Genomic DNA, 25806 nt, shown 5'->3' with positions numbered 1-25806 from the left:
AGCTCTCCTTCAGTTCTTTGTTTTCCTTCATCAGCGACTCCATCTTTGTCCTTAGCTTGTCAACTTCCTCTTTGTTTTCTTTGGTTGCCTTTGTGTTTGCTTCGATGCGTTGTTCAAAGCTTCTTGTCAAGCGAATCAAATCTTTCCTCACATGTTTTTGTGAAGGCTAGCAAGACTTCATATATATTCTAATTGCCCACCTGCTTCCCGGTAGTTTTGCTTCTCAGTTTTTGGGATTGGGACTTGGTAACGGAGTGTGGTCGCCCGTGGGTGTTGCCATATTTTGTTGAAGTTCCATCTCTTCTATATCTTCATCCTCACATGCTTCTTGCATTGCAGCGAGGTTGTAATCGTTGTTGGAAAGGCTGTTAGCTTAGGACAAACGGAGGAAAATGGAGGATTTTGTGTTGGAGGCAACCGTGAGTTCACTCACTGAAAATCTATTTGTGGCCGAAGATGTTTAATCTGTCCAAAAAAGTTGAAAAGCAATTTCTCAGTCTTTGTTTTCTGTTTGTGAAATCTTGTGCTCATGTGCAAGACCCTGCAGAAACACTGAAAAGCACCACAATAAACCAACTCTGCCAACCACACAGCTGTTTTAGGTCACCATGAATAGCTCACATTGTAAATCACAAAGAGCCAGTATATTATACTGTAGATTACACTCACTGTGACAGGATGGATTGAAGGAAGTAATTACACTCTGCTTCATTTGGTTACAGCTCAGATTAAGGGACAACACATGGACAGATGGAAAAAATGTCTGAAAAATATTTACTGGTAGAAAACATTTATTACAGAAGTTTCTGTTTGGCAAACTTCAAAGGGGGCTTAACAAAAGCTTGATTTTGTCAAACGACAGATAACTAACTATTTAGGAGGGTGCAATGACTGCCCTAAGCTTTCAGTAGAATATTAGCTCTGATTTCTAATTAAACTACAAACTGAGATAGAGCATATATGATTTTATCTCGGGGGCTCGACAGTAATTTGATTTATTCACACACTCACAGTGTATTCAGTTTCAAAGATCAGGGAGCACTTCTTTAGGGCTGGTCTGGAGACGTCAACAGACTTTAGGTGACAGGAAGTGCTGCAAGAAGTGAGAAAAACAGTATTCATCTCTTTTTGGTGCACATGATGACAGGTGTGATTCATGTATTGTGAGTATTATGTGTTGAGGGTTTCTCTTTGTGACTGAGATCCTTACCGGTGGCAAGATTTATATTGAGCATGTGTCATGCATGTAGTGTCATCAGACACGTATGTGCTGTTCCACAAACATGTGATGTTTTTATTGTAGTCAGTGTTTTATTTCTCCAAACAGTCACACAGAAAAAAACCAGTTGGCTACAGATAAACGTAGAATAAACCGAGGACAGAACAACAGAAACAGAAGTGTTTCAGATCCTGCCTCAGTTTGTAAAACTAAAAGCAGTGATGATGTAATCCACACTCCTACTGTGTATACTAAGTACCACTTAAACTTACTGTGTTTAATTTACTTTCTTAACATTCATCCATTTTCTTCTACTTATACAATTTAGCATTGCAGGGGTGAAAGCTAGAGTCAGCTTGCACAGGTCGGGGGGTAAGGTGCACCCTGGACGAGTCACCAATCTAGCAGAGGGCTCATTCAGGTATGGTTATCATCAGTGGAAATGATAATAATCACTCCTCCATCCCTATTAACCTGTAGGAGTCAGGGCAGAGGAGCACAGAGAGTGAGAGGGGAGAGACCTCTACTGGAGAGGTGAGTCAAGGGTTTAACAGGATGGAGTCATTTGTGATGCAGACAGTCTGATTCGAATTTAATGGAACTCAATATGGATATGAAATATGAAACATTTCAGTCATGGTACAACTTGAGCTCTTATTTAGGAGAGTCAAGATTAGAAAGTGGAGAGAACAAAGAGATATATATAAGTCAAATTAGCCTGACTCACATATTTGTGAGGGATCTATTTTAATATTTCTTCAATTCAAGTCATTTAGTAATATTTTTCAGGGCTTTAAATTGCAACCACTTTAGTCACATGTGCCCAAAATGTAATCTGTGTAACTTCAAAGTATTTGGAGCAACAAATTACTGTGGTGTGTGAGCAAAGGTCATGACATTAGCCTCTATGTTGAATCAGTTATCAGTTCAGTAGGTTTGAATGTATCTTGAAGGGTGAGGCAGAAGGAGAGGCTGAGGGAGAAAAAGGTCAGCAGGCAAGTTTAAGTCAGAGAGAGCAAGAAGAGACAGAGGAGCTGCAGCAAATGGATGGAGAGGCAGAAGAAGATCAAATTATTAGAGAGAGGAGAGCAAACAGGCCAAGAGAGGTAAAATAATGAAGCAGCTGCAGCAACTCATTCTACTACAGGGTTTGATTGTGGTGACAAAGACACAGGGCCCAGACAGCTGAAGCTGAAGAGCTATCCAGATGACTGTTTTGGTCACAGAAGCGAGCATTTCACCACAGCTGGTTTGAATATTCAGTCAGTCAGTCTCTGGTGTTCTGTTTGTGTCTCTCCCTCTTCACTCCCCCCACCATGGTGGCATCTGGTTCCTAGTTCCTGCCTTGTTCTCCACACCCACTCATCACTCACCTGCTGCTCATCATCTATGATTGTTCCTGCCAGTACTTAAGGCCTTGGTGGAGTGCTGTTCTTTGCTGGATCGTTGTATTTACCGCCATTAATGTAGTCCCAGCTCTCTCTTGTGAATCTGTTTGTCTGCCATCGTGTTTATTGGTTTTGCATTTTCTTCTCTCTGCACAGACCTTCCTGGACTCCCGCCTGTTTCCCGTGGATCCTGTTTGGATGAGCATGAGTGGGAGTGAGTTTCAGCGTGGGACTAGAGTTGGTGTGTTTGAGTCAGTGTGAAGAGGAGTGTGAAATAGTTACCCCTGCCCTGGCCCTTTCCTTTGAATTTCTAGAGCCCCTGTCCCTTCAACACTGTACATATGTATACATTTCACCTGGTGTTGTAAATAAACCTCCCTTTAGTTGCACAGTTCTGAGTCCTGCATTTGAATCATGCCTGATCTGATGTGACAGAGATGGAGATGTGCCGGGAGGGAGCGCCATACTAGAAAGAGATAGTACAAACTAGTTCTTTCCTCTACTTCAATTAGAGGAGATCATCAGGAGGAACATTATTTATTGATATGCAGAATTCATAGTTATGAGGAGACTGAAGAGACTCTGAAGGACCGTTTTTACACAACAATGTGAGAAGTGCTTTGTGATAAAGTGGGGAGGACATTTATGGCGTGATGGATTGCAAAACATGCTGAATTAATGTATGTTCAGATAATGCTGTACCCACCAGGACTGTACTGTGTTTCACAAATACTAAACCGTGGCTCAGTCCTGACATCAAGGCTGCACTTAGGTGAAAAAGGAGAGTCTGCAAGTCAGGAAACAAAGAGGAACTGAAGAGCTGCAGAAAACAGAGATTAACACTGTCTGTCAACAGAGGTGGCAAAACACAGACATTTTTTTAAATTAAGAGAAAGTACACATATACTTCTACTTAAGAAGTATAAAAAATACTTCAGTAAATATTTAAAGTACTGTGAAGTCAAAGTTATAGTCAAATGTATTTATATAGCAGATTTAAAACAACAACCGTTGACAAAGCTGCTGTTCAATTAAGATAAAAGAAATAAATACATCGGGAGACATGATAAGAGTTAAGAAAAAGAATCATAAAATTAGAAGATTTGAGTGAGAAATAAGATAAATAAAAGTGATACAAGCTCATTCTGTTTTAAAAGCCAAGGAATAAAAGTGGGTTTTCAGACGGGTTTTAAAAGTGTCCAATGTTGGGGAAGTCCTGACGTGAAGGGAGCTTAGGAGCAGTTACAGCAAAGGCAGCATTAATCTGTTCATCAAACATTAGATTAGAGTCAAAAAACACTCCTAGGTTCCTTGCAAAGGTTTTTCTTTTTATTATTATTATGAATTCCTAAAGGGCCAAAGTCACAGCGGTCACAGGGACCAAACACAATCACCTCTGTTTTCTGTTCATTTAGGTTAAGGAAGTTTAAAGCCATCCATGCCATCCTTAACATCCTCCAAACAATCTAGCGAACCCTTCAGAGGACTCACAGATTTACGTTTCAGTGGAAGGTAAATCTGTGAGTCATCTGCATAGAATGGAATGAGATCCCATGTTTTTTAAAAGTTGAACCCATAGGGAACATATAAATAGAAAAGAGAACTGGACCAAGATTGGACTCCTTGAGGACCCCACAAGAAAGTGAGGCTTTTGAGGACGATGTATCCCCCAATCTAACAGAAAAACTTTGGTTGGACAGGTAAGATTTAAACCACTCCAAAGCAGCCTTTGATTCTGACACAGTGCTCAAGCCGAGAGATAAGAATCCCATGATCTACGGTATCAAATGCAGCACTGAGGTCTAACAGTATTAAAATGGCAAAATCTTCCAAGTCAGTAAAAGTTAAAAGGTCATTAAAAACTTTTACAAGAGCAGTTTCAGTGTTGTGGTGCGTTTTAAAACCAGACTGAAATACTTCACTAATGCCATTTTTATCTAGAAAGGTCTGGAGCTGAAGAAGGACAACTTTCTTTAGGAATGTCTGGACTGACAACCAAACATACCAAGCTTCTGTGTTTGAGCCAGAGACTGCACTTGTGGGTGAACAATACAAACATTTTATATTTCTTATATCAGTAATGTAACTTGCAACAAAACGTTCTGGGAAGCTTAAACTTAGTTTCAGAATAATTAAATCTGAGACTTTGTTTTATTGAAAAGGTTAATAAAGTTTTAAATTGTATCACAAATAAAAGAAATTATTAAATAACACCAGCTACAATATTGGTAACATATGTGTGTTGTTCAGCAGAACTTTTGTCCAGGCTTTTGTTTAAATGCTCAGTTGAAAATCACTTTAACATAATTTTCAGCATAATTACTATTTTTGTGACTATTCAGTACTTGAGTATAATTTATTGAATTATTTAGTAACAAATGTGAAGTAAAAAGTTTTGATCACAAATGTGATTTTTCCAAAATGAATCTTGCTTAATAGTTCTGAACTGTTACTGTAAAGTTTATAATAAAGTCATAATAACCTGATATTTAGAATCTCCATATATCATTTCCTTTATGCTTATATGTTGTCAAACAATGGCAGTAAGAAACATAGTGTTAAAATAGCTCTATATAGAATTATCTCTTTAACCTTAAGATTCATCTTGAGAAGAGGTCAAAGGTCAGTTATCGTTATGGGGTCTTGCTATATGTTATGACACAAACATAGCACAGTTGTAAGTATCATAGTTTCTAGGCTCTAAGGCTTTTTGTCAGTTTAATAGTGAGCTTTACAAGATTGATTTTCGTGCCAAAGGCTGGCACAGAACTAAGTTCGCTTATGACCACTAGAGCTGGAAACAACCTCAAGCAATCCTAAGGCTAATCAGCACGGCTAGCATTTTAAAAACATTTGTTAAATGTTGTCATTGCTAACATATATATATATATATATATATATATATATATATATATATATATATATATATATATATATATATATATATATATATATATATACCTGCAGCTCCAAGATCTCACTGACATGTAATCATAGACTGTATATAAACATAGGCCAGTGTGATGTCATTGATTTGTAGACTTTAATTTTGAACAAAGGGCAACCTCTGGGTACACTTCATCATACTATTTATTCATCTCTGGCTCTCACAGCAGGTCTTTTGTTCTGTCGTCCTTCTCTCAACTGGTCCCAGCAGATGGCCCCGCCCCTCCCTGAGCCTGGTTCTGCTGGAGGTTTCTTTCTGTTCAAAGGGAGTTTATCCTTCCCACTGTTGCCAAAGTGTTGCTCATAAGGTGTCATATGACTGTTGGGTTTTTCTCTGTATGTATTTGTAGAATGCACTCCACACACACACGGCTCGATACAGCGAGATGTCACGTTTATTTCTGACTTTTTTTGTGACAGTTCACAGTCTGGTCAGCGCCCGTCTCAGCGTTTTCCTCTCGTCTCCCGTCTCACTAAAACAGGGGAAAGAAGACTGTCATCAGACCAAACGCCACCAGCTGCTCTCACCTGCCTCCCCAGCACCGCCCCGTTGAGCTCACTGCACCACTCCTCCCCTGCAGCCGAGCCACGGACCACACCTCCGCCACAGTATTGTTGTAGGGTCTACTTTACAATATAAAGCACCTTGAGGTGATTGTTGTTGTGATTTGGTGCTGTATAAATAAAACTGAATTGAATTGTGTCAAGTCCATGTTTCTGTTCCCACGTTCAGTTATTTCCTGTTTTATTCTGGTAGCCTGTGTCTCCTGTGTCTAGTGTTTAATTACACCTCAGCATTTTTTTGTTATCAGATTTAGTTCAGCTGTGTGTTTTTCCTCAGCTGTCTCCACTCTGCCTACATGTATTTAACCCCTCATTGCTGTTTTGTCCCTGTTCTCCTGGAGTCCTGCTTCAGTCTGTTTTGTTTCTGTCCTGCTCTGATGTTGTTTTGTTTACTGATGGCCAAATAAAGCTTTCTGAAGCTTGTACTGAAAAGGTTTCATTACTTGAAACTTTTCACCACAGTTGTCTTTGGTGACATCTGGTGGCCTGAAATATGAAGAGCAGGTTGAATCCCAACTTCAAATAAACGGCTTCATTATGATCGCTCACTCTACAGAGCCCTGTTGCCAGTTTCTGTTTAATATCCTGTGACGGTGCTGTGTGATATCGTTCTACCACTGTGGTGCTTTGAACATGTCTATTTGATCAATAAGTAGCTTTGATGAATAAACATTCCTTGTTTAAACATGTGTCATGGTGTGGTCTCTCTTTGCTTGTGACTTCTTGACGTTTGTAAACATTTGGTGAACTTTATGAGTTTATTTCTGCCTTCTGTGTCCTGCATCTGGGTCCACACTCTACCTGCCACACAGCTGACCACGACGGCTGTAACTAGAGAACGGTCGAGGAATCTGGCTGTTTATTTGAAGCAGCTACTGCAGTTCATGGAAACTGGTACAGTTAGCAAAGTTTGATCCATGGTCTGATTTAGATGAAATCATTGAACAAAGTGAGGAAGCTGATCCACTTTGACATGTCTGTTGTGAAAAGACTTTATTGAATTTAACCCCGTGTGCACACTAGCATTACATAATCCATCTGTGGTCCAGATGTTGACTGCTTTTTATTTTTGCATTCCCCGTCAACATGAACTGACATTGCTTCAATAATGGTGACGTCCAAACTCTGGAGGCCAATCCATGACTGATAGTCCTTTTCCACTAGTACCTGAGCTCAGCTCGACTCGACTCAGCTTATTCTTTCATTAGGTAGTAGTACCTTGTACTAGGTACCTTTTTAGTACCTCCTTGGCTGGGCTTCTAAACAACCTTAGTCGACCCAAAAATGTGATGTCAACAAGCTACATGCAGATGACTGACCCAGTCACAGGACTCTTTGTCGCCTCGTTATAACGACCCCATGCACATTAGGTTGTGCTCAGTTGTAATGGAAACAGACTCGAGTACGTACTAGTGGAAAAAGAAGCTGGAGTGCTCCATTGTGTCTTTTACTATCAAGGTATGCTTTACTGCTTTAGCAGCGTGTTTGGGATGTCATACTGAAAGATAAAGCTGCTGTCAGTCAGACACTGCCCAGATGTGTCAAGGCTACTGGACGGACTCACGCGCAGACAGTTCTTTCTTAGAGAACAAAAGGAGATTTATTTACAACAGGGATCACCTCAGTGCTATATATATGTACAGTGAGTTGGGAGGGGGGTCCAGGGCTCCAGGGAGAGTGGGGGGGGGGGGAATCCACAAACACGCTTCCGCTTCCACACAGTCACCGCCACAGCTCCTCCGCACATACACACTCCTCTTCAGCCACACCCGGGCAGGTCCCGTGATTTGGTCCAGAAGAGGGATATCTACACACAAAAGTTAATGTTAGTTCCACAGCAAAATACATACAGAGGATTCTTTTGATAATGCCGAGAGCACGAACTCAGGAGGTTCAACGTTCCAGCGGCGAGCTGCTCTGTGCCACTGCCTTAAATAGTAGCTGGAGAAATCAGCCAGTTCAACAGCAGGTGGACACAATCACACAGGTGCGTGGGCCAAGAGCGAAATAACACAACTATAAAAAAAAAAACCTATATAAACAAATAAAAAACTATATACATAGAGCCGCGCCAGGGTAGTCTCCCTAGTCATGTGGTGTGGGGAGTCAGGCCGGGGAACCAGGTCTCTGAGTCACTGTAACGAGAGGAGACAGGGTTCAGATTCAGCTTACTCGCTTGAGACTTAAGAACACATCACTGTACAAAAGGTTACAAGGGCTCAGACTGAAGGGTGGACATGGTATAATTTATTTTCCATTCTGTTTGTTTTCTGTATCCAAGCTTGAGCAGTAGGTGCATGTTTGTCATTGTTTTCCTCTATTCTGTTTCCTTCTCTTCCCCAGACATCTCCTCTCCCAGTGGGTCTGAGCAGGAGGTCTTGTCAACTGTGAAGCTTTGTCTGCCCTTTTCTAATCTTCTTTCTTCTACACAAGCCTCTGCACTTTTCACTATTTCCCCTTCAGCTGCTATTAGATGATATTAGTGAGACTAATATGATGTGAGAATATAATTAAACTGTTGAGAGGGAAAGTGTGATTTTTAGCTGACACAATGTTAGCTTATCACCAGCTGTTGTTTGGCAGTAGGCTACATGTCTAATCTGCTGACAGTATTTATGATTCTACTGAGAATAAATAAGAATGCTATTACAAATGTTCTTGTTAGAGTCCTGACTACAGTTTGGGAGAAGTGGCTTGAGCTGAAGAGGAAGAGAATAAAGTGAAAATGGAGCCGTGGTGGAGGAAGAGAAAGACATATTGAGAAAAAGATGATGAACATACACATGTACAAATGTTAAATGGTCATACAGTTTGAACCAGTGGCCTACATTACATACCATTTGATATTTTCTTAACGTGGTATACACCAGTGACGATTTATATGACCAAGAATGTATCAGGTTTTAATTAATCACAGGTCCTGTAATGAATCCCCGTTGCTGTGTGCATCTGTTTTCTGAGTGTGTGTAAGCGACTTTGGACACATGCATACATACATAGATGCATACATACATGCTGTATATGCAGCTCTGCAGAGATGCAGAGCTCTGGCTTCAGCCAGGGATTGAATGAGTCATATCTGGTCACAGATAGCGGAGGTGGCTGACATTCAGAAATCCTACCAGTGGCTGGACAAAGCTGAACTGAAGACAGCACAGAGCCACTAATCATGGCAGCACAGGAACAAGATCCACAGAGGCCACCACACCAGGCAAGACCCCACGTTTTGTAAAGAGGAATGGTCCAAAATACCTTCAACCACAATCCAGACTCTCATTGGAACCTACAGGAAGCGTTTAGAGGCTGTAATTTCTGCAAAAGGCGGATCTACTAAATATTGATTTCATTTCTTTTTATGTGGAGCCCAAATTTATGCACCTGCCTGATTTTGTTTAAACAATTATTGCACACTTTCTGTAAATCCAATAAACTTCACACACTGACGTGGGATGATTCTATATTTTCTGCCTCCCACAGATTTACCTTTCTGTCTCTTCATCCTGATTGGATGCTGCTGCTCTCCTTCATACACGCCCATGTAACCATCACTGTGACACTCGCCCTGCTCTTTGTTCCCAAGGTATTCCACATTTTTATGTCATAGTGCCAAAGTAGACTAATTATACAGTAAGAATTAGTACTGTCAGCGTCAATGCATTAGCGCGATAACTAACCCAGTTAAAGCTGCAGCGTCCAGATTACTTACAGCTACTTCCGCGCAACTGATATAAGATGCAGTAAACTGAACACAGCTTCAACCGTCTGTTTGTTGAAAAATAGCAACGGACCACATTTTCTTGTTAGTAACTGTAACGGCGTTGTAACGATAGGAATAGTAATTAGTTAGATTACTCGTCACTGGTCTGCAATAGGGCTTGGCCACTAAGAAAGCTGCAACCACCCGCAGCGAGTAAGGCAAGTTCAATTCACTTTAATTGTATTTATACTGCACCAAATCACAACAACAGCTGGTGCTTTAAACTGTAAGTGAAAGACTCTACAATGATACAGAGAAATCAGAAAAAGCTCCAACAATTAGATGTCCCCCTGTGAGCAAGCGCTTTCACAACATAACAAGTCTTGTTAAATCTGTTCTAACAAATCTTGAGGAGTCAAATTATAGCAGTGGTGGACAAGCAGAGGAAGAAGTGACATATATAGCTATACCAAGTGATAGCAACATCACTCGAGAAGCTCAAGAAGGGTGAAGATTCAAGATTCTTAATCTGTCACATGCATAGCCATACGAGTCCCGTATTTTCCGCACTATAAGGCGCACTTCAAATCCTTTAATTTCCTCAAAAATCGTCAGCGTCCCTTATAATCCGGTGCATCTTATGTATGAATTCTGGTTGTGCTTACTGACTTCGAACCAATTTTATGTTGTACATGGCACTCAAAAAAATCTGTCGAAAAATGTTAGTTCAGCTTTGGTAAGCTACAAAGCTGCACCGCTTGATGGATTGTCGGCGCATTACTGTTACCATTGTCAGGAGCTTCGTGAAGTAAAGTTAGCTCGCTAGTTTCCACCTAAACATGATGCACCACGCTCTGACTGAGAGATTTCTGAAAAAATTACTATCACTTCCAACATAAATGAAGACAGAAAACTAAACAGCAGTGACTTTTGTATAACTGCATTAGAACAGCAATGCAATGCAAAACACTATTAAACTGAAAATCTGGGTGCTACTACTGCATAGGTACTTACTTTGGAGCGGTTTTCTTGTCTTGGTTTTCCTAAACAAACAAACAAAACAGCAGGTTAAGAAATAAATACTCCAATTCGGACACTTTGGAAGGTTTTCTGTCTCACCATGAATTAAAAAAACAAATGAATCCATGAATCTTAAAAGCACTGGACAAGTTTTCTTTTGTAATGTTTGCATCTTTTAAATGTTGCATTACAATATGGTTAGGCAAGTAAAATAAATAGCATTGTTTAACCCGGTCACAATACTGTCAATAGTATAGACATTTAATTTAGGAAATTAGTTTGCTAATACTACAGGTCAGCAACGTCTGTTTCAAATGAAACAATCTCAAACACACACAAACAATACTTTCTGGGAGTAGCCCCTGGGCTAATTGCTCCTAATAAAATACATTAAAAAAACAAAAACATAGGTACTTCCAACAAACATTGCTGCCCAGGTCAATGAAACTTTCGGTGTAATAACTTCATGACTCAAACCACACATATCCGGACCTCCTACCGAAGCCGACGCCGATCCGCCTCCCCAGGTGGTGGCTGCTCCTCCCAGGCCTTTTTATACTCACTTACTTACTGGCACTACTCCCTGCACCAGCTGGTCCTGAAAAAATACATTAGAAGAAAAAACATAGGTACTTCCAACAAACATTGCTGCCCAGAACAACGAAACTGATGGTGGAATAACTTCATACCTCATCCCACACATACCTTCCACTGGGACTCCCTCCTATCCGCTTCCCCTGGTGCAGGATGTTGTTCCCAAAATTATTTGTGAGCAAACATGTAACTATCACCTCGATGTGAATATGATGGGTGTGATTCTTCCAGACTGCTGCAGTATTAAGGAAATACAAACAGAACCTTACAGAACTGTTATACAGCATGAGGATAATCAATAGATATTACTGTGCTGTATTTGGCATAATTACTGTCTAACTGACACTAGCACAACAGGGCTCGCAAAATTTCAAAATCCCTGGTAGCCCTTCGGGCAGGGACTCTTCAGTTTTTGGTAGCCCAAAATAAATTTAAGTAGCCCGAATAAAAAAGAGAGCAATTTTTTGATTGATGTTTTGTTTCCTGTTTTGTTTCCTTTACAATATTATAAAGGAAACAAAACATTAATCAAAAAATTGTTGAAACACAAATTACAACACTGTATAAAAATTACAATCATCAACTCAAATACTTGGTTCTAATTGAACAGAAATTTCTATGAACTTGTAAGAACTGTGTAGAACATGAATCAGTCTGTGTCAGATCCTGAATTTGAAATTTCCACTGAAGTCACGGGTAAGACGCAAGTGGAACCAAGATCGAGGCCATTTGCTTTTTGAAGTTTGCAAAGACTGCTAAATTGTGCCAGTGGTAGTTCACTCTTTGCAACATAGTACGCTGATCTAAACAGATGTCTCAGGTTTATTTTTAGTATGTTATTTGCAGTTGGTGTTGGTTCTGGGAAAGATATTGCAGACTGAGCAATAATGCATTTCTCATGGGTTCTAATGGGGGCCTTTCTTAAAATTACTGGTCCCAGTAACAAAGGCGCTTGTCGACTCAGAAATCGAGGGAAAACCAACAACACACCCGGCAGAACATTATGTTATTTACACGGGTGCACATAAGTGGTCCGCATGTGCGCATTCGCTGTCAAAATAAAAGACGCGCACCAGATAAGAAGTTGCAGCGCGCGTTTGCGTCCATATAAAAGGCAGTGTTTTTGTCCGCTACAGTGGGATTTTCACGGCACATTCTGCACCACATCTCTGTGCGTTCATCATTTGTTTGAAGCCAGCTCACCTCCTGCAACCACTTTTCCGGGAATACGCGCTTCTTTTGTGGTTCTGACTCCTTCTGACATTTCTTTGGAGGTGGAGGAACACCAAAGTAACTGCTTAAAGGAGCTTCTTCGACATCTTTAAGAGTTCTAAACAAATGTCTGTCCTCCTCCAGAAAATCTTATGTACGCAAACATGTGTTGCAACTTCTTATCTGGTGCGCGTCTTTTATTTTGACAGCGAATGCGCACCTGCGGACCACTTATGTGCACCTCTGGTTATTTAGCTCGTCATATTGCAGCCACAGAAATTCTTTTGTCCAAGAAACCATAAAGCTGCTCTTTCTTTTTGCCTTATAGTCTGATTTGTCATAACGTTTCCGTTTTGTGGTAAGCTTTTCTTTGGCTGTCACTTCTTCACCCTGACCTGTCTTATTTGGCTCAGCAGAACTAAAATATATATCCTGCTGCTTTTACACACGCACTCACATAACGCTCAGCGATTCTCTGCGCGATCAACCTCTCACATGTTTATGCTTGCTGCGGGAGATTTCACTTGTCATGTTTGCATAGTAAGCTAACGATTGATAAGACGATGTCAGAAGAATTGGTGCGCAAATTATCATCACTCACCAATCAGTGCTGTCGCTCTTTAAACACAATTCCCGCGATTGCAAAGTGAAAGCAAAAAAGAAGCGCAAATTCAAACGCGATTTCAATATGTCACATATTAACAGTGGCTCACCGATGCCAATGACATAATTACCCAGCTACATTTCCGAAAGAATGCAAAAGCATTGATATATATTTTTCGACGGGCAGGGCAGAGATAGATTCTGGTAGCCCGACTGGAAAAATTGCTAGCCCCAGGACGTCGGGCTAGCGATTTTGCGAGCCCTGCACAAGTTACAGCCAAGTACAGTAAGTAAATGAAGCTGTATATATCTCACCTATGGTGGATGTGTGGCTGGGCTGAGGGATGGGGCCGGCTCTTTTCTGCTGAGCGGGGAGACGCTGTGCAGTGGCACTCTTTTTAATTTTTGATCCACTGTGTTTTGGAATTTACTTCACTACTTGGGGGGGGGGGGGGAAGACAGCACAACTGATCAGATGAGAAGTCCGCTCATCTGATCAGTTGTGCTGTCGAAGTGGACTTTGCCCCCCACACCCACACTGGTTGGGTGTGGGGGGCAGTCCTTTTCATTTTTGATCCACTGAGTTTTGTAACTTATTGGCCACTGTTAATGGAAAGAAAAATCTTTATATAGCTATTCTGGTTTGTTGCCAGTTTACAGGACGGTCCTTTGGGCCTTTGATGACCTTGAGTCTGCTTTCCCTACAAAAACAGAAAAACAGAAGAAAAAAATATATTAAATCTTCAACAGTTATTAACAGTAGAAAATGTGAAAGCTAATTTCAATAAACTACTGAATTAAAATAAGTTCATTAATATAATATAGCTACAATATAGCACCAAATAACAACAACAGCCCCCTCAAGGCACTTTATATTGTAAAGTAAAGACCCTACAACAGGCTAAACCCATAGAGAAAAAAACACAACAACAATCAGATGACCCGTTTATGAGCAAGCACTTGATGACAGTGGGAAGGAAAAAATGCCAGAAGAGGAGGAAAACAGGACAGAAGACACACTATGAAAGAGAACTCTATTAAATTTACCAATATTAGAGACTACATTACCCACCATGCCTTTCATGTGTCATTCAAAGACACCCTGTCACTCACACTTTGATGGTTCAGGTCTGACTCAGGTGACTCCTGCTCAGGTGATGTGGCTCAATGAAGTTGAGCCAGTCTTTCTTCCAGACAGCTCGCTGTACCTGCAAACACAAATCACTAACCATCAGCAAACCCAACACTTCACTCTCAGCTACTTTAAAAGAGACATAGTTTGCTTATTTCCAACTCCGTGTTTTGATTCTTGGCAACTTTGAAGAGAGTAGCAAAGTCTGTGTTTATACATGTAGAAATATTAAACTTTCTCTGCTAAAATTAGTAAATTTCCAGCTCAATATTTTTGCCACAGTTCAAAATAATCCTTTTTTATTTGAGAGTAGGGCTGCCACAAACGATTATTTTGATAGTCGACTAGTCACCGATTATTTTTGCGATTAGTCGACTAATCAGATTATGAATCCATTGGACGTAAAACGTACAGCTTATTGCGCCAGCAGCATCTGCTCTTATATAACTATCATTAGCTTACAGCTTTAAGTGTTTAAGGTATGTGCTAACTAACAATAAAGACAAGATGATAGTTTATTAAATTTTAATGAAATTTGCAGATTGTTTCGGTGGAGTTGAGTAAACTCAGCCGTCTGCTCCTTGCTATCTAAAATATAACAGGACACCGGAGTATATTCTCGAGCATCTCACACTTCTGATAATCAGTTGTCTGCCTGACGTTTATTCAGCTGTGTAAAAACTATAATTTAATCTCAGCCAAACCGATTTACTCAGGAACAAATAAAATACTAAAAAAAGCCAAACAATAACATTTTAAAGTTATCTAAGTGACTCATATATGTTTAACCTGAGTAGCGAAAGACGGCGGTGGGTTTGAAAATGATTTGCCGGGAGTCCGGTGTACTCACGGCTCTAGTGAGCTTTGCCCCTGGCTAGCTATCGAGCTAGGGGGTAACAGACGTCTCCGAAAACGTCGGAGCGCTTTTGAAAATATGTGGTGTCTTGATAAATTGAGCAGATATTTGAAGTTTACACAGTTACATTCTGACCTGAAATATGTTAAACGTTTATTTTGTGACCCAGAAAGAATAATAAGAGTAATATTAAAACTAACTAGCTGCCGCCATTGTTGGAAACTGAGCAGGGCCGTGCTATGAATTCTGGGACACAGCTTCTTCTTCTTCGGGGTTTAACGGCAGCTGGCATCCTTGTACATGCAGTGCTGCCATCTTCTGTTTCAGTCCATTATTACACTCGTAAATCCTAATACTCATTCCTGCGTCTTTTGTGATCTTACAAAGCTTCACTAGTCGACTAATCGTGGCAGCCCTATTTGAGAGTGAGCCTTGGTTCTGCTTCAAGGTTCATCTACTGTCTGACAGGATGACATTTTAGTTCCTCTTCCTATAAGCGGCTCCAAGACAACATTCTCCTGATTGGCTGCCCCTCAAAGGGCTGAAAAAACGGCCTTAAAATGAGCATTTAGATCAGTGAGAAGCTTAAGTCTCACATCGATTACTAACACACATGCACACCTCATTATTTAAAACACTGGACCATGTTTAATTGAAGTATTTATTTCGTAATAGTACATATGTATGTTAGAAAATAAGGGAAAGCACAATCAGCCCGCCTTTTTGAACTTGAAAGCAGGATTTTTATATCAAAACAATTCAGAAGTTTTTCAGAAGAAAAAAACGATGCAGCTCATTTCTTACTCCTACTTTTAAAATCTCTTAACCATGAAATGATGATTAATATTTATAACCAATTAAATTATTGATTTTTAAATCATCCTTTAAGTTTTGTAGATCATGAGATGAAATACAACTAACTTATCACTCTGTATAAGTAACTGAGCTACTTATACAGTAGCTCGCAGTATGATCGCATAGAATTTAATGCAAACTTTCCCACAGTAAACCACCAAAATATACATTTTACATCAAACAAATATTACGTTTGACCACAAATAGTGCATAAAGGATAAAAGTGCTTGGTTACATCATTGTCAAAGTTTGGTGAAACCACATTCTAACACAAACGGCATTTTCATTGCTTTTAAACACATAAAAAAAACACTCGTGAATTTTCGTTAGCAAAATGCTAATTTTAGCAAGAGACTAGCATACCTCTTTAGCAAGCACATGGTCTCAACTCACCAAGATGAGCTACCAGCCGAACAAAGCAAGGTGCTTTCGGACAGTGCAAACACTTGTTTATAACACTTTTTTTTGCATTCAAACTCACCAAATCCATCGATAATTCCGCACCACCATCTGCAAACTGTCTCATTTGTTTTCAAAGTGAAAGACCTAGCTAATGCAATGGTGGTCCGATGCCTGGAAGGCGGGACTAATATTGCTTCTAAAATGAAATTATTAACACCAAATGTGATCCTCTCTCTAACTTTAGAGAGAGGATCACATTTTGCTTTTCAAAATAAATAATTTTTTCAAAATAAAACAGTGAAAATGCATTTATACAAATAAAAGGATTTGTACAAATCATTTATACAAATAAAAAGAATAAAAAGAGCCGTTTGACGATAATGTTCAAGTCCTCACTCAAAGAAAACTGAGCAAGGGCCTTGGAAATCTGGACCAGGGTGCCTAGGGTCCTGAGGCTGTAGGGTATATACTATTAATTAAAACTTTCCAATCACCAGCTTCTCACTGTTTCTAGATGCTGACGGATTCCTACAGCAAACTGTACAACACCAAAATCAAGACGTTTTTGATGGATGATGTACTCAGTGTTGAAGGGGGCTATGTGAATGGGAGGGTTACTGCCAAACCACCTGTACAAAGGTCAACCAAGGTCAACCTAAGAAATGACATGGGGCTGCCTCGCCTTGGAGTTGACTTTGGACTTCTGAAATCCAAGAAGTCCAACAAATCTTGATATTAATCTTCCAAATGCAAAATTGTATATGAAACAACCCCAGATGAAGGGACATATATTTCTCGTCCCTGTCGTTGGTCCAGGGTTGTGAGGACGGGGGGGACAGCGCTCCACGCTGACACTGGCACATATGATGCATCTTCAATCCAGTTTTCAAACCAGGAGGAATCGTGGATGAATCTCGGGAGTCAGAAGATCGCCCAGAGTCAGGGTTCAAAATTCGGGTTTACACGAAGGATATCAGCGCACAGGATTGAGGGCTTGTGTGTTGTGTAGGGCGTAATAAAGCGCCGTTACACAGATGTCACATTCACACCGCCCTTTTCTTCGATGTTGAATAGTGACCACTGTGAAAAGTTCTAATGTACATAAAGTTTGTCTTTTGCTCAATCTAATTGTTTCTTTTTTCATAAAAACACGATTATTGAACAATGAACAAAATGAGATTAAATATTTTATTTGAGCAAGGAGACAGGCACCAACAGAGCCGTGTGAATAATCACCATATAACGCAAGATATGCAGCTTTAAAAAGGTTGCCTGTTGTCCTTTGTGCCACTTTTCAAGGTATCTTTATATCCACATCAAGTTTCATGTTTTTTTAATGTTTATCTTTAGTTTCCCCAGTTTAGGTTATTGTTTAGCTTCACCTTTGCCTTTTGTTTTTTAATCTTTTACCATCCTCAATAAATGGCTCGCTTTCTGTTAACATTTACGTTTTTTTTCCATGTTCCTTGGTGTCTGCATTTGGGGTCCACTCCTCAAAATCATACAGTGTGCTGCTGCTACTGTGACAGCCAGACCTAACCAGACCAGAGTTCCTCCAGAAAGTTTCCCAATTATCTATAAGCCCACATTGTTTCTTGGACACCACTCAGACAGCCAGCAATTTAAGGAGAACATGACACTCCTGGTGTGATTGGGGAGGGGACTACAGTCTGACATTGTGTTTGCAAAGTTACACACTGATTCAATATTGATTTTAGTGACCTCTGATTGACGTAACCGGGTGTCATTATTGCTGATGTGAATTATACTTTTACTGAATTCAGGTTTACCCTCAGCCAGCAGTTTTTAAATTTCCCTCAGTGCCGCCTGCTCTGGCCCCTGGAAGACAACTGACTATGGTTGCTGGTGTCTTCACATGTCTCAGAACAGAATCACTAATTAGCAGAGTTTGTGAGCTTTGTGTGATTTAATAAGTATCTGAGGCTGAGACCACAGGACTGTAAAACATGATTGTTGGGCTTCATATCTGTACTGAACAGTCATATAAGATTAGCTAGTAAATAACAAATAGTTAATGCTGTTCATGAGACTAAAGTCAGTGTAAATATGAGATGGCCAATATTATAGTTATTATATTAATCATTATTAGTTATTACAGCAGTGAGCTTGAACTCTCAAATCAAATCACTTCTATTGTCACATCACATGTGCAGGTACACTGGTACAGCACATGTGAGTGAACTCTGTGTCAAATACTGAGCTTCAGTAAAGATTCACCTTAAATCTTCACTTAAAGACACTCAAGTATCTTTGACAGTGTATATATAGATGTATTATATATAAGAGACAAATATTGTTCTTTTAATATGTTGGCATTACTAAATTTGGTTCAATGCTTATATATGTGTGTAAAAAGCAAATGTACGAGCTGTGATAACTGTTTCTGATAGAATGAAGAGTAGACTGATATATTAAATATTCCTTTATTGGGTGAGAAAATCAGACCATGTCAAAACTGCTTTAAGTCATACAGAATAGATATCAGAGCCTTAAACAGGCTGACTTCTGCTAAATGGGTCAAACTGGGCAGAAAGTCTACAAACACATAACATCCTTATAGAATATGATGTAACACTATAGATCAACTTACCTCAGAATATATAAAGCATATAAACAATTACAGCAATATGATGCAACAAACACAGCACTGCTACTAATCCAAAATACTCAAAGCTTCATAGAACTGAAACAAACATTTATTTTTAGCTCCATTCTGCTGCTGATACATACTTTAGGTTTCTGAATATTAAACTTGTTGCTGCCTTTCATAGTGTGTAACTTGAAGGCCCTGAGTACTTTCTCCCACACTGAAAACACTGGGATGATAACATTATTTGAACATTACCTAATAAGACTGATTCAGGACAGACAATTAGTTATTTTAAACTTTTCTAGCAGTCCTTCACAAACAGGGAACAGTCTGTCTATTCTCTCCATCTGTCAGCTGCTGCTGGCTCTTCCTCCTCCTCTTCCTCACACACTGCTGAGTTTGTCCTGGTGGATCATTGGGGGTGCAAAGCCTCACAGATGATGTGCAGCAGTGGGTCCCTCAGTCTGTCCTCACTCTGGACACTTGCAGTCGTCACACATGGGAATCAAATGTGTGATAAGCTGCAGGATTCAAACACAAGTGTAACTTATAAATACATGTTCATACTTTTATTCCACAATCAGAGAGAAAGAAACAGAGAGAGAGTGCAGGACAGACAGACAGGTGACAGTCTCAGGTGTATACACTGCTACAAACAGAAGGATTTAGTGTTATTACGAGTGCTAAACAAGAAGAGTTCCCAGCTGGTACAGTGGACACATGTGTGACTGCTGTGATTAAAGCATCTTTCTTTCAGCTTAATGAGTGTAGGAACCATAATTAAATGTATTGAATTTTTTGATGATCACTGGGTTTTCATTTGTTTGGTTGCTATGGTAATGTGTAATGGGAGTCACGTGGGTGCTAGCGGTGACATTAAGAGGGCGTTGTCAGTCTGTCATTCACTGGTTTTGATTTTGACAGAGAGGAGGGCTGGGTAGCCGTAGTTTTTGTTGACCGCTGCACAACATGTTTCGTCTTGTTACATTAGAGCCTGTGACGTTGTAAGAGTCCAAATCTCGAGATGACATTACTCTGTAAACACTTTAATAAACAAGCAAACAATTCCACCTCTCGCATTATTGCTAAAGTTGACAGCGCGTCAGGCAAATAGGCGGGCTCCATCCCCGGCCTCTAGCGACTGTGGAAGTCGCTACAATGAGTGAACCGTCAGCTCGTTCAAACACACGTTAAAGTCCGTTTGGCTCAACACCACCGAACAGAGGCAGCAATATAACTTAGCTAACATTAACAGTGCAGTGAATCCTGCTTGTGCCGTGATATTCAGGACTGCAAACCGAGCAGCATCACTGACTTTCAGCCTGTTGTGTTTGTGGATATATGACTGACTTTAATTATCCACAAAATCATCACATTCTCTGTAAGATTAAGGTCGACTATCGAACGGCGTATAAAGTAAAGACTTTAAAACAAAGTAAACGCTGAAAGTACAAACATCGCTAATGTCACATAACTTTGCCGGCATGTGGCCAACAGTAATGTTTTAATGTTCCTCGTTATTAAACATTTGCACATAAATAAGTGACATAATATTCAGAACTTACTTTTGAAAGTTTACTCTTTGGCCGCTCTGCTTCCACTTCGTTGAAGTGTCTCCCAGTCCCAGTGCACTTGTTAGCATGTGTCACTACCCGATCCGTACCGGAAACCCGATTGGTACCCCGCATGCGCAAATCTTACGTCACTTCCTCTCTTTGCCAACATTGCGACATTCAATATATTTGAATGATACAGTTAGCGCCCAGTTAGCTCCTAGCATTTCTCAACAGCTCTGCCTCCTTTTCGACTGCCCGGGACATTTAAACAATGGATAATCCATTTACAAACAAATTCATGCTTTTCTCCTCAACAGAGAGCGTTCCCCGATTGAACAACAGCGCCGTAAAATAAGAAGAATGGCGCCTTATTACAGACTTAATAATATTGATTTAGCAATGTGTCACGTGAAGATTCATCAGCCAGATTAAGTGTTTACTGACAATTGACAGTGATAGTGGACATCATCATCACTATTCCAGTCAATCCTCTCCACACAGACGAGCATAAACACACTCGACTATCACTAAATCAAATTTAACACGCGTTTGTAATGACGCCAATTCAGTTTACAATAGGGTTCATTCGCTCAGTCAGAAGGTGGCAGTATCCTCATACACTGGGGAGTAAACTGCCATTAAACGAACAGAAGAAGAAGAAAACATCTGCACATGCGCGGTACGGATCGGGTAGACCCGATTTGTACGGTCCGACTTTGCACATGCGCAGTAAGGATCGGGGAGTCCCGATCCGTAACTATCTTTTTATTTTTTGTTTTTGTCTACATTGTACTGAAATGCTTCATTATTGCAAACATTTTAAGATATACTTATTATTCTTAACATCTTAACTGATACTCTGACCCATAACTATCGTAAAACGCTACGACCGGAAGTAGACACCTTTCGCGCATGCGGGGTACCGATCGGGTTTCCGGTACGGATCGGGTAGCGACAGCATGTTTTGGTCAACTGGTCCGTCCGGTTATTGTCTCCCCAGAAACATTTCCGTTGTGTTTTTTCCTATTTCCGTTGTGTTGTGTGTGCTTTTGCAGCGCTTTTCTTTTTGCAGCGCTTTTCTTTTTGCAGCATTTTTCTTTTTGCAAGTGTTTTTCTTTTTGCAGAATTTTTCTTTTTGCAAGTGTTTTTCTTTTTGCAAGTGTTTTTCTTTTTGCAGCATTTTTCTTTTTGCAAGTGTTTTTCTTTTTGCAGCATTTTTTCTTTTTGCAAGTGTTTTTCTTTTTGCAGCATTTTTCTTTTTGCAGCATTTTTCTTTTTGCAAGTGTTTTTCTTTTTGCAGCATTTTTCTTTTTGCAAGTGTTTTTCTTTTTGCAGCATTTTTGTTTTTGCAAGTGTTTTTCTTTTTGCAGCATTTTTCTTTTTGCAAGTGTTTTTCTTTTTGCAGCATTTTTCTTTTTGCAGCATTTTTCTTTTTGCAAGTGTTTTTCTTTTTGCAGCATTTTTCTTTTTGCAAGTGTTTTTCTTTTTGCAGCATTTTTCTTTTTGCAAGTGTTTTTCTTTTTGCAGCATTTTTCTTTTTGCAAGTGTTTTTCTTTTTGCAGCATTTTTCTTTTTGCAAGTGTTTTTCTTTTTGCAGCATTTTTCTTTTTGCAGCATTTTTCTTTTTGCAAGTGTTTTTCTTTTTGCAGCATTTTTCTTTTTGCAGCATTTTTCTTTTTGCAAGTGTTTTTCTTTTTGCAGGTGTTTTTCTTTTTGCAGCATTTTTCTTTTTGCAGCATTTTTCTTTTTACAGCATTTTTCTTTTTGCAAGTGTTTTTCTTTTTGCAGCATTTTTCTTTTTGCAGCATTTTTCTTTTTGCAAGTGTTTTCTGAAGTTGCAGTCCGTTTGGCCTCTCAGGGCCACCGTACTATATAAATAAAACTGTACTTTTACCTTTTACTTACTTTCTTTACTCACTTTGTATGTTATTGCAATAACACTTTTTTTTATTTATTTATTTTTTTTATTTTTTTTACAAAAGTAACAGGGATTGAAACTTCATTGGTAATTTTCCAGGCAAAAACATTATCCTCATTCAGAACCTCATTGGCTTACGGAATGTTGATGTTATTTAAAAAGATTCAAACAAAAATATGACCTCATTCAAAAATGTCATGTGACTTATGGAATTCTGATGTCACAATCCTCTAAAGCTTTGATCCTTTGAAGCTTTGATCGTCATGAATCCTTAAATAGGGGTGAGGATGTACAACTTTTAGTCCGTTATTTGCAGCACTTATGTTAGCAGCATTCAAACGTTCGCCAGTAAAACATTTTGAAACATTTGGATCCTTTTTGTAGTCACGGTATACAGACTTCAACATGTCTCAGAAAGATCAAGAAAGACAAGAAGTTGACCCCAGCTCTATTCCGTGGTATGAGTCCCTAGACCCTTATATCAGCTCTCTTCCTTGGGACGAACAGGTAGAATTAGAGGAACAGCGATTGGAAGAAATGCAAAATGAAAATCTCATGAACAGAGAGAAGATTAAGATCCTGACGGAAGAAAATGAGAGAAAGAGCACTGAATTAGAAAAATTATCCTACCAGCTTCAAGAAAAAGAGGGTATTATTGAGGAGAAACAATGGGCTCTCCAAGATAAGAAGAATCAGGAGCTCCAAGAAAAGCTTGATGAAGCTTTGGAAAAAATTAAAGATCTGCTCCAAAAGGAGAAAAAAGAGAGCATTAAAGGGGATACAATGCTCAAGAAGAATCAAGAGCTCCAAGAAAAGCTTGACGAAGCTCTAGGAAAACTTAAGGAAATCCACCAAGACAAGAAACAACAGCCCACAGAGCAGAGAGACCTGCAGAGGAAACTCCAAGGCATGGAGGAAAAATACAAAGCGCTGCAGGTGAAGTATGACAAAACTCTGCACAAAAATCAACAGTTGCTTCAAGACAAGAAGCAACTGAGAGAGCAACGGGAAATGCTCGAGAAAGGAACGGACTCCAAGGTTGAAGTCTTGGAGGAAAAATTGAAAATGCTCCAAATAACTCTTGAGGAAACACTGCTCAAAAATAAAGAGTTGCTTGACGAGAAAGACCAACAGAAAATACAACAGGAAGAAATGGATTGCAAGCTGAGGAACATTGAGAAACACAACGAAGGCTTGCAAGTAATTCTTGATGAAGCTCTGGAGAGAAATAAAGAGATCCTCCAAGACAAGAAACAACAGCCCACAGAGCAGAGAGACATGCAGAGCAAACTCCAAGGCTTGGAGGAAAAATACAAAGCGCTGCAGGTGAAGCATGACAAAACTCTGCACAAAAATCAACAGTTGCTTCAAGACAAGAAGCAACTGGAAACGAAACAGAAAGAAATGGACTCCAAGCTTGAAGAGATGGAGGAAAAACACAGAGGGCTCCAAATCAGGCTTGATAAAAAAGTGCACAGAAATAAAGAGTTCATTCAAGAGAGAGAGCAACGGGAAATGCTCGAGAAAGGAACGGACTCCAAGGTTGAAGTCTTGGAGGAAAAATTGAAAATGCTCCAAATAACTCTTGAGGAAACACTGCTCAAAAATAAAGAGTTGCTTGACGAGAAAGACCAACAGAAAATACAACAGGAAGAAATGGATTGCAAGCTGAGGAACATCGAGAAGCACAACGAAGGCTTGCAAGTAATTCTTGATGAAGCTCTGGAGAGAAATAAAGAGATCCTCCAAGACAAGAAACAACAGCCCACAGAGCAGAGAGACATGCAGAGCAAACTCCAAGGCATGGAGGAAAAATACAAAGCACTGCAGGTGAAGCATGACAAAACTCTGCACAAAAATCAACAGTTGCTTCAAGACAAGAAGCAACTGGAAACGAAACAGAAAGAAATGGACTCCAAGCTTGAAGAGATGGAGGAAAAACACAGAGGGCTCCAAATCAGGCTTGATAAAAAAGTGCATGGAAATAAAGAGTTCATTCAAGAGAGAGAGCAACAGAAAATGCAACAGGAAGAAGAAAAACTTATTCTCCAGAGGAAAATTCAAGAACTCCAAGAATTGTATAATGAAACGAGGTACAAAACAACTGTACTGGACGGAGAAAAGAAAGAAATGGAAAAACAATGCTCAGCGATGCAGAGTAGCATCAATGAAATGCTGAGAAAAAATACCGAACTTGAGGAACTTTCAAAGAACTTGAAGTGCAAAAACACTGAAATCCAGGTGCAAAAGCAGGAACAACAGAAAACACATAAAGACCTGCAGTGTAGACTTCAGGAAATCCAGAAGAGAAACCAGCAGTTGGAAGACATGCACAAGAAAGTAGAACAGAGAAATACAGATGTGCACAAGGCAAAGCGAATAGAGGAGGCAACAGTTAAAGAACTGAAAGACAAGCTTGAAGAAAAACAAGAACAATTAGAAGACATGGTGAAAAGATGCAACAAACTTGAGAAAGAAAACACAGAAACAATGGATGAGCTGAAAACCCTCATCATTGAGAAAAAGGTGCTCGTCGAAGAATATCTTAAAAAGAAGAAAAAACGCTTCTTCTGGTTCTGGAGGAGGGACACTGCTGCTTCTCACCTGATGTAACCTCGCCTTCCTCTACCTTTATTCCAACTTAATTTTCCCCCTTCCCCTTCCCCTTCCCCTCCCTCCTTTTCTTTTTTCACCCTCACCCCCCGACCAGTCCCGGCAGTTGACTGCCCCCTCCTGAGCCTGGTTCTGCCATAGGTTTCTCCTTTAGATTTCTTTCACTTTAAAGGAGTTTTTCCTATCCACTGTCGCCTGGTGCTTGCTCAGAGGGGATTGTTGGGGTTTTCTATCCCCCCCCCCTTTTTTTTTTTTTTACCTCTTTTCCCCCTTCTACATTTTCCTTTACCCAATAAATACAATTGGCCACATTTTACATGTGTTTGAAAAATGTCTTCATTCAACAATAATTCATCTTAGGTATAAAAACAAGAAATGTGTAATAGCTGCATGTGTGTTTGTGTGTGTGCATAATATACATACTTAACTTGTATCCCAGAAAGAATTAATACTAGATGGGTAGAGACAGGTTTTAAAGACTACAAATGAAAACATGTGAGTCCTATAATCTAAGTTCGTTTCACCAATAGGTGATGTTACATTTTAAATTAGGCACTTCATTACAGGACTGTCATTGTACCGAGGTACATTAAATAACATGAAAATGGATTTCTCGTGTC

General features: G+C 39.8%; 1 long non-coding RNA gene across 1 annotated transcript; it reads right to left on the bottom strand.

Moving 5' to 3' along the window:
- Positions 1-13526: 13526 nt before the first annotated feature.
- On the bottom strand, positions 13527-16666 carry LOC146517486 (uncharacterized). The gene is made up of 3 exons (XR_014874778.1): positions 16568-16666; positions 14316-14451; positions 13527-13944 (listed from the first exon to the last, which is right to left on the bottom strand). It is a non-coding gene; the product is annotated as an uncharacterized LOC146517486 (long non-coding RNA).
- Between the last annotated feature and the right edge of the window lie 9140 nt (positions 16667-25806).

The sequence above is a fragment of the Neolamprologus multifasciatus genome, chromosome 6 (genome assembly GCF_963576455.1).
Source record: "Neolamprologus multifasciatus chromosome 6, fNeoMul1.2, whole genome shotgun sequence".
Lineage (NCBI taxonomy): Eukaryota > Metazoa > Chordata > Actinopteri > Cichliformes > Cichlidae > Neolamprologus > Neolamprologus multifasciatus.
This window is presented reverse-complemented; position numbering and strand designations above follow the sequence as displayed.